Consider the following 10392-nt stretch of genomic DNA (forward strand, 5'->3'; position numbering starts at 1 on the left):
TGCTTTTTCCAAAAGGTCATATATTTGGAATCATAGAGTATGCAGCCTTTTCAGTTTGGCTTTTTTCATTTACTAATACATGTTTCAGCCTCCTCCACATCTTTTTATGGCTTGATAGCTCATTTGTTTTATTTACTGAATGTTATTCCATCATATGGGTGTACCATAGTTTATTTATCTGTTCACCTACTGAAAGACATTTTGGTTACTTCCAGGTGTTGGCAGTTAGGAGTAAAGCTACTGGAAACATCTGTGTGCTTATTATTGTGTGGATATGTTTTCAGTTTATTTCAGTAAATACCAAAGATATTATGGTTCTTTGTGATTGCTGCTTTGTATCGTAAGAACATAATAGCTCTGTCAGAAACTGCAAAACTATCTTCTAAAATGACTCTACCATTTGGCATTCCCACCATCAGTGAATGAGAGTTCCTATTGCTCTACATCTTTTCCAGCATTTGGTGCTGTCAGTGTTTGGAATTTCATCATTCTAATAGGTGTGCAGTGGTATCTCATTGTTTAAATGTGCATTTCCCTGATGACATATGATGTTGAACATATTTTCATATGCTTATTTGTAATTTGTGTATGTTCTTTGGTAATATTCTGTTAAGGTTTTTTGTTTTTGTTGTTCACCCAAAACAGACATAATTTAATGCAATTTTTTATAATTATCCAGTGAATAGAAGTATGCAATTCCTTCAAAGTCACAGAGGTGAGGAGTGGACAAAGGAGAAGGGGTTTGCTTACAGAAGCCAAGTTGCTCTTGTGACTTTGATCATGCCCCACCCCCCTCTACTCTCTTCTCAAGGGACCATCCTCTATTCTGAACCGGCTCACCACTTACAGTCAAGCCTCAATCAAGGCACATCACTCCTACTGGGCACCTAACTCCTGTGTAGAGCACCACTTCTGGAGATAAGAAGAGGCTGAGCCTACAACCTCTTTTGTGGCATCTTTATTTTTCTATCTGGTACACGAACAAAGTGAACATGGTCAGAAAAATCAGCTGCACTAAAACACTTCAGCCAATCATAAAGCAGAGGGCACATGGACATGGATGGGCAGGGGTGGCAATTCCAGACCAGCTTCCCCCAAAGGGCTTATGCTCCAAGCCCACAACCAGAAGGTGCTCTGGGAAAGACTGTGCAGCACATCTCTGGTGAGGAGAGACAAGAAGGACCAATTACAAGGACTGCAGCCGGGCATGTGTTTATTAGCTTCTTACCTCACACTCCTGCTTGATGAAGTTGATTAGCCCATTGGTGGAAGAGTTGTGAGAGGTGACTGGGCTCTTGCCATCAAGCTCAGGCTCAGTTTTCCTAGCCAGCTGCTTTCCTAGCTCCATCCCTCACTGGTCAAAGCTGTTGATGTCCCTGATGACACCCTGAACGAAGATCTTGTGCTTGTACGTGGCAATCAAGGCTCCCAGAATGAATGGTATGAGTTTGGTGAACACAATAGAATACACAATATAGTTGGTGTGGTGATTTCTTTCAAAGACCTGTGTGGCAACAGCTTCTCAAAGTCCTCTGGACTCTTTCCCATAGCCTGCAGCTCCTTCCAGGCCTCCTCTGTCAACTTCCCCTTCATCAGGGCCTCAGTTTGGGCCAAAAAGTTGGCCACGAGGATCTTGTGATACAGACCCTTCCTTATCAGGTGCTGGGTCTGGACTGGGATGAGGAAGTCACAAGGTATAATCATAGTGCCTTGGTGGATGAGCTCATAGATGGCATGCTGACCATTGGTCCCTGGCTCCCCCACACAAAGGGGCCCATCTGGTGGTCCACATGAGTGCTGAACTTGGTGAAGTACTTCCCATTGGACTCCATGTCACCCTGCTGGAAATAGGCAGCAAAGCGGTACAGATACTGGTCATAGGGCAGCATGGCCTGCATCTCACACCCAAAGCAGTTGATATACCAGATACCCAGCAGAGCCAGCAGGACAGGGGCGTTCTTCTCCAGGGGCCTTGTATGGAAGTGCTGGTCCATCCAGTGAGTCCCTGATAGCATCTGCTCCAAGTTGTCAAATCCCATGTGCAGTGCAGTGGAAAGTCCAATGGCTGACCAGAGCGAGTAGCATCCTCCTGCTCAGTTCCAGAACACAAACATGCTTTAAGCTTCAATCTCAAACTCCTTCACTTTGGTCATTTTGGTAGACAGGGTGACAAAGTGCTTCACAACTGCAGAAGGATCCTTGGCGGACAGGAGAAACGACTCCTTCGCTGTCTCTGCATATCTGATGGTCTCCTGGGTGGTAAAAGTCTTGGAGGCAATGATGAACAGGGAGGACTCAGGGTTCAGGGCGGCCAGGGTTTTGGAAATGTGGGTCCCATCGATGTTGGAGACAAACCCAGACACAGGGTCCTCCTGAAGAGTATGGCTTAAGGGCTTCAGTCACCCTGGAGGGGCCCCAGATCAGAGCCGCCAACGCCAATGTTAATGCCGTCCGTGATGGCCTGGCCCGAGTACCCCTTCCAGGCACCACTGGCAGGAAGACTTCACCTTCTCCAGGACCCTGTGGACCGCTGGCATCACATCCTTGCCATCCACCAGAATGGGTGTGTCTGACCGGGTCCGCAAGGTCACATGCAGCCGTGCAGGGTCCTCCGTGAAGCTGATCTCGCCATTGAACACGCGCTCCGGGCAGCCTCACACCTCTGGGCTCAGCATCACAGGGGTGTGCATCACAGGGTCGGTCCCAGAATATGCCCACGGTTGGTGTTCAGGAGCAAGTCGAAGCGGGTGCAACGTTCCTTGTCCCCCTCGAAAAGGCGGTGCGAATTGAGGTCAGAGCCCTGCCCGCGATGCCTCTTCTGCAGCTTCTGGAACTGCGGGTTCGGGGGTGAGCGCAGCCACGGCCAGAGCAGCGGGGTGCAGGGGCTCCGACCCCCTCGGAAGGCGAAGAGTGGTGGGCAGCACGCGGCTAACCAATTCTGTTAGGATTTTCGACCCATTTTTAAAAATCGGGTTGTTAATTTTCTCATTGTTGAATTTTAAGTGTCCTTTGCATATTTTAGTTCTTTGTCAGATGTATTTTTTGCAAATATTTTTTTTCCCAATGTATGGCTTGTCATCTCATTCTCTTCATGTGTCTCTCACAGAGCAGAACTTTTTTTATTTTATTTTAATTAAGTCCAATTTATTTCTTACATTATGAATGAGGTTTTAGATGTTGTATCTGAAATGTCATCTCTAAATAAAAGGTCATTTGTATTTTGTCCTACCGACTAGGAGTTTTATAGTTTTTATTTTACATTGAGATCTTTATTATGAAAGGTATAAAGGTCTGTGTCTGGATTTCTTTTTTTTTTTTTTTTTTTTTTTTTAGTGTGTATCTACTTGTTCCAACACTGTTGAAAAGACAACATTTTCTCCATTGTATTGCTTTTGTTTCTTTATTGAAGAAAAGTATTTTACTTTTAACTGTTTGTTTTTATTTGTTCACTATTTCCAAAATACTGCTGTACCCTGTATATGTTTTCTTATAATTTAAATTTAATTTAAGCTTGCTACTGCATTAGCAGTAACTAGCCAAATAGAAACAATCCTGCTCTTTAGCTTTCTCTCTCATTCTGGATTCACTCATCATTTAAGTTCAATATAGCCTCTACCTAATGGAAGGAGAAGTGCATGAAGAAGCCAACCATGCCTAAAAGGAAAAGATTATTTTTTTAAAGATTTTATTTATTTATTCACAAGAGACACAGAGAGAGGCAGAGACACAGGCAGAAGGAGAAGCAGGCTCTTCTCAGGGAGCCAGATGAGGGACTCGATCCCCGGAATGGGATCACACCCTGAGCCGAAGGTAGTCACTCAACCACTGAGCCACCCAGGCGTCCCAAAATATCCTTATTTTTTAATGAGGACTCAAATATGGGTTACTATCTTGAAGTAGCTCTTAATATTTCTGAATTGAAACTGTATGCTGTAACCTGAAATGACAATTGGAAGTCCGATAGGTAGAAATGAACTGAGAAATGATGAGCGTTGCTAAGTTTTCATACAATGGTGGTGTGGTGGTGGGGGATGCATTATAAAGTAGCTGTGGTAGGCCAAACATTTGCATTTTGAGATCATCCAATGTGAAATACTTGTTCAACATAGCAGTAGTAAATGTAGTAATTTCAATCAAAGTTAATGAAATCAGATAAGATATCAGGAACAGAGAAAGTAACTGGATAGAATCATTTTCAAGATTGTTAAAAATAGTGAAATGTGATATGGAACAAAGATTGATCTAGGAATCAATAAACTTAGTAGGTTCTAGAACCAGTTCTCTCTCATGTATAGTTATGTCTCCTTTTATTTAATGTTTTATAATTTCAGCCACACAATGGGGAAAGGATAAGTAGGGTGTTTTTTTGTTTTTTGTTTTTAAATCTTCTTCAACTCTAAAATTGTAAGCTGCTAGTATAAGAAAAGTCAGACACCATTTTGGGTTAATCTGGTTCCACTAGGAAGCTTTAGTGAATAAATTAAACACATGTTTACTTAACATTAAATGCATTCTAATAAAAACATAAACCTTAAGTGGACTGTAAAAGCTGACTTTTCCTACTGTTTAATTTTTGTTTTAAAAATCAGCAATAAACACACACATAACAGATTGCAATGATTTCAACAGTGTTCTTCTACAAATATATTTTATATTTTGCTTTTATTTTTTGAAATCTAACTCAAATAGTTACAATGAGTGGATTTGAGAATAAATATAGTCATTTTGATTCCATCCCTATCCTAACCTCAATTTAGCAAAAAGTAAACTGAGGTCCAGAGAACTTAAATGATTTGTACAGGGTCACACAGCTAATTTATGGCAAAGCTAGAAGAACAAGTTAGATTTCCTGATCCTCAGCCCAGTGACCTCTCCACAATAAGCTTAAAGTCCTTAGCAATTAGCATTACTTCAATAATCCATTGATAAGACATTTAATGTTTTATTTGACAGAAATAAGTTTTGACATCCATTAATTCATTTTATCCTTTCAACATCCCGGCAAGGTTATTATCATTCTCATTTTATATACACACTAACACAGATTAAGTAATATGCCCAAGGTCATATAATTAATAAGGGTTGAAATGTGAATTTGAAACATTACTTTTGCCTGACTCCAGATCCCAACCTCTTTCAAGGTTTCAAGCATTAAAGTTTCCTTTGAGTGTTAGTATTATAATGATTCTGTAGGATAAGTTTGTTAAGTCTTTGGCATTAGTCTTTGTCAGGGTTTAGTAATAAAGACCTTTCAAATTTATGATTATTTTCTGATACTGCTTCATCGTAGGCTTTTCTTCATCGTAGGCTTACATTAGACTATGTGCAATAATATATGTTTGGGGTAAATACATGTTTTCAACTAACCTTGGTATAGTTGATGACTTTAGAAGTGATTCACTCGTTATTTCATCCTCTGAGAAGATTTTTATTATATTTGTGTGTACACAACTGCATTTGAGAATTGTACTGATCATCGTTTTACCATATTGAGATGGTCTTAAATGCTGATCCAAGGCCCAATGTGTAACTTTCCCAGGAATCTTAGCATCAACTTTCAGAATAAAAAGTTGTCACTGGAGGTTTCTCAATGCCTATCTACTGCATTTCTGAATTAACAACAAATGCAGATTTGTCTTTGATGGCTCTTTTATAGCTGTATGCAGCTGGAGAAAAACCAACTGCCAAGGGAACTCAATTTTCTTTATCATCAATTTGACATTGGTTAACAGATGGTTTCTGGATACCATGGTAGTCTTCGTAATTTGTCTCTCTATATACTGCTGCAAATACCCTTGGTTAATTGCTTGATTATTACATTTAATTCTTTGTCAACAATATACCTCATTGTTTTGGAACGTATCTGAAGTTATAAAAGGCAGATATTTGAGTGTTGAACTGCTACCATACCTTTGAAACATAAAACAAAACACCTAAAGGTAGACAAATATGTTAAAATATCCCATCCTAAAATCCAGTGGGCTTTTCCTGAAGTATGCAATTTCTCTGGAATACAATGGATTCTCAAGAGCTAATTTATATAATAGAAGAAAAGAGATCTATCAAAACATGAAAAAGGAAACAAATACACTTTAAAGTAAAAACATCTTTCCAGTTGAACATTAACCTAAGGTTAACTACAACAGAAGGCTTATTTGTTTCTATTTGTTTGGGGTTTTTTTTAGAATTTCAGTAAGTCGAATTTAAATATTATACTTTAGAGAGTGAAAAATTGTCTACTATTTCAAAAGATGTGTAATAATAAGCTTGCAATTGATTGAATATTTTGACATTCATTTTCTTGACTGCTTTGGAGATCCAAAGAAACAAGCAAACTTTTAAAATACAGACTTTGAGAGAGCTGATTCAACCAGACAATATTGCATATAACATTACACACAACATACTTGTATGTATACAAAAAGGAGAGTTCAATGCATGATAAGAGAATTCATTGACCACTGTAAAATCATCTTACATTGCCAACTCTGAAAGTGGTATATTAACGGCCCAACCATGTCAATTAAAACAACTACTAATTTTGGCTTTTAATCTTAGTTATTTTTTTCATTTATTCATTATGAAATGGCAAGGCTGTCTCTAAAAATGATGCAAAATTGTACTTGTACATCTACTTTTACTTGTATTTGTACTTTTAACAAAATAAATTACTCTCTAAGCATTTTAAATAGATTCAAAAGATGGACTCAGTGGAATCAGAAAATCCTCAAAATAGTACTTTGCCATTATGAGAAAAGAAAATCTGAACTACTATTGCTAGTAATGAATATTCTATTGAAGTTTATGCTGCCACCTATGGGAAATGAAAATTCTTAGTAATTAATCTAAAATGTAGAAATTACTGTTGCCAATTATAAGAGAAAATTGGAACTTCTAAGTGGATTTTATTACTATCTAACTGTCAAAGGAAAGTCCATTTGGAGAAAGCTGTAAATTCTTCACCTGTTCCCTAAAAAAACCCAGATTTGATTATGTGCCATGGAAATTAAGCTACATAATCCACAAAGCTTATTTCTAAAGAATATCTTTTTAAGGGTCAACGTTGTATATTTGGAATCAATAATTAAAAATAGTGTAAACTGAATTAATTCCATTGTGAAATTTTATGTAAGTGGATTTAATCATACTCTGTTCATTTTCTTTACATCCCCTTCTTTTCACTTCTGCCCATTTAACATCTACTACCTTATTCAAATTGAGAAGCAAGAAGACTGTTTTTAGCCTCTAGTCTTCTAATATGCTAAAGTAGTAGAATGGAAATAGAGAAGCTCTGATTAAGGGAAGTTTTTTGTTTCAATTCACGGTCTAACACTTGATACTTGTATCACATAAGAAAAGGAACTCTTGAGTTCTCATTAGAAAATAGAACTGATGGCACCAGTATTTTACAGGAGTGCCAATAAGAAATATGCAGTATTTTACAATGCTTAACAGAGTGCCTAACACAGAATAGAGTCTCAACAAATACTTGCTTTCTTCCAAAACATACTCTGTCATGTCAACAAAATCTAGAAAAACTGAGACATAGCTCATCCTGTGACTTTATTCTGATCATAAAGATAATGAGATGTCACTCTCATGACTGTGTTATGTAAGATTCCTTTGCTGGCTTTGAGGTAAACATCCAGATGGCAAGCAACTGAGGAAGGCTTTTAGAAGGTAGAGATAGCTTCCAGACAACAGGCAGCAAGAAGTCAGGGACCTCAGTGTACAATCACAAGGAAATGAATTATTCCATCCATCTGAGACTAGAAGTGGACTCAATTCTAGTTAGTCTGTCCTCCACATGAGAATCCAGCCCTGGCCATTGTACTAATTACTTTTTTACAGATGACCAGTTAAGATGTACCAGGATTCTTGAACCACAGAAATTGTCAGTTAATAGATGCATGTTTTTTAAGCTGCTAAATTTGTTACACAGCAATAGAAAAACTAACCTAATGACTTTTCTTGGATAAGTTATATTTTCTTTTTTTCTATATACCTTTAAAAATGTGAAAATATGATTTATAACACATGTACAATATAAATAATCATCCTTCCCACTTTACACCCCTACATCACCTTCATCACACTTCCCAGAGGCAACCATAATATACTGTTTCATATTTTCATCTCTGATAAAATGATCTTCCAAGTTCATAAATATATATGGAAATTTAAGAATAATTTCTTTTAAGTTTTTCCTGATATTTATCATTTACAAAAGTAAAATGTTTTATTGGCCCATGGTTTTAAAGGTATTTTAAAGCTAATGCAAGAAACTGTACCATGCTGCATAACATTAAGTCTTAAATTTCATGGTCTATCTATGGGGAGTGAAGCAAAGGGAAGCAATAAGCAAAGCCAATAGAAGACTATTTTTAATAAACCTAGGTTCTTATGCAATATTGCTGCTAACTGGCCATATATCTTCATGGTAAGTACCTCTTCTTTATATACCTTTAATTTACACATTCCAGAATTCAAATTACATGTTTATACGTACCTTAAGGTTTGTGTGTTTTGTCTTTCATAATGATACCCGGTGATTTGCAAACCTGACTGATCACAAAAATCATACTCCAAGAATTCCATCATCATCATCATCAATTACAACAACAGCAACTACTCACCATCTCTGGATATTCTGATTCTGTGAATTTGGGATATGATTATAAGAGTCTATATGTTACCATATTTTCACAGGCTATTCTAATCTACTTGATTGGAAAACAGTAATTTAGATATTTTATTTGCACACCTATAAACCTATAAGATAGTAGTCTGAAATTCACCGTAAACTACGTAACAGAAAAAGCAATCATTCTAGTTATGGACTATATGAAAAAAACAATTGCAAATAAAACAGTTTTGAAAACATTTATTTAACTTTTATTTATTTATTTTTTTAAGATTCCATCTATTTATTCATAGAGATGGAATGGCAGAGACATAGGCAGCAGGAGAAACAGGCTCCCCGCCTCAGGGAGCCTGATGTGGAACTTGATCCCAGAACTCCAGTACGACACCCTGAGCCGGAGGCAGACACTCAACAGCTGAGCCACCCAGGCATCCTTTATTAAACTGTTAACCTTTTCTCATTTGTTATATATTTTATTCATTCTTTCTTTGGAGGTTACCTTTATATCTTTAACAAAGCACAACTTATTGCTCATATCCCGAAATCCTCCTACTTCACTTAGAAACCCTGTTGCTGGTAGACATGAAAGTTCTTTGGAACTGTCTAAAGACACCAACTAAAGTTGGATCATGCAGGTATGTATTTCCAGTCTTCCATTCCTGTTTTTGGCTTCGTTTTCTCGTTGTTGGATCAAACCTGGGAGGTGACTGCTTCATCTGGTGCCTTGATGTCATTAAATTATTCAGCAGTATCTCTTATTTAAAAGCTGCTTTTGATTTATACTTTGTTAACTTACATCAATTTTTTTCAACAACACATTCTTCAGGCATGTCAAAAAATGCCTTTACTTCGTAATTATTATGGAATTTGTTGACTGAAGCATGACCAGGAGATGAAAATACTTATGGAGACTGAAGCAATGATACAAAGATCTAGCCTCAAATATAAGAAGATTGTAGCTGCCTCATTCTCATCTTCCCTAATTATTTTAAGTGGGTGGGTAGCTAACTAGCTAGCTACAATTACATAGCATAAAATTCACTCTTTTAAAGAGTATACTAAAGAACTCATGAGTTCCTATTAATAGTTTTATAATTCTCACCAGTATCTAATTTCAGAATCTTTTTATCACCTAAAAGAAACCCTGTATTTATTAGCACACATTCTCTAATTCTCTCCTCAAGCCTCTGACCATTAATCTATTTACTATCTCTATGGATTGCCTTGTCTATGGGATTGTGAAAATTTTATATAAATTGAATCATTCAAATGTGGTGATTTGTGACTGGCTTATTTTCCTTAGGATGTTGTCAAGGTTCATCTATATTATAGCTTGTATCAGTGCCTTATTCCTTTGTTGGCTAAATATTACATTGAATGGATATATCACATTTTGTTTATCTATTCATTGGTTGATGGACTTTGAGTTGTTTTCATTTTTTGGCCATTATGAATAATGCCGCTGTAAGTGGTCATATGTGTGTTTTTTTCCCCTGTATGTTGGGTATATACCTAGCAGTGGAATTGCTGGATTATATGGCACATGTATTTCTAACATTTTGAGGAAATGCAAAACAGTTTTCTGAAGTTGATGCACCATTTTTCATTTCCAACAATGTATGAGAATTGTAATTCCTCAGCATCCATCTTAACACTTGTTTTTGTTCAGTCTAAGGGAAGATGAATGAAGCGAGTTTTGATTCTGTTGATTTTCTGTATTTTTTCCTATTCCCTATTTAACTTATTTC

At 37.1% G+C, this 10392-nt stretch overlaps 1 pseudogene; it reads right to left on the reverse strand.

Moving 5' to 3' along the window:
• Window positions 1-1001: 1001 nt before the first annotated feature.
• On the reverse strand, window positions 1002-9179 carry LOC608822 (annotated as a pseudogene).
• Window positions 9180-10392: the final 1213 nt, after the last annotated feature.

This window comes from Canis lupus, chromosome 8 (genome assembly GCF_011100685.1).
Source record: "Canis lupus familiaris isolate Mischka breed German Shepherd chromosome 8, alternate assembly UU_Cfam_GSD_1.0, whole genome shotgun sequence".
NCBI lineage: Eukaryota > Metazoa > Chordata > Mammalia > Carnivora > Canidae > Canis > Canis lupus.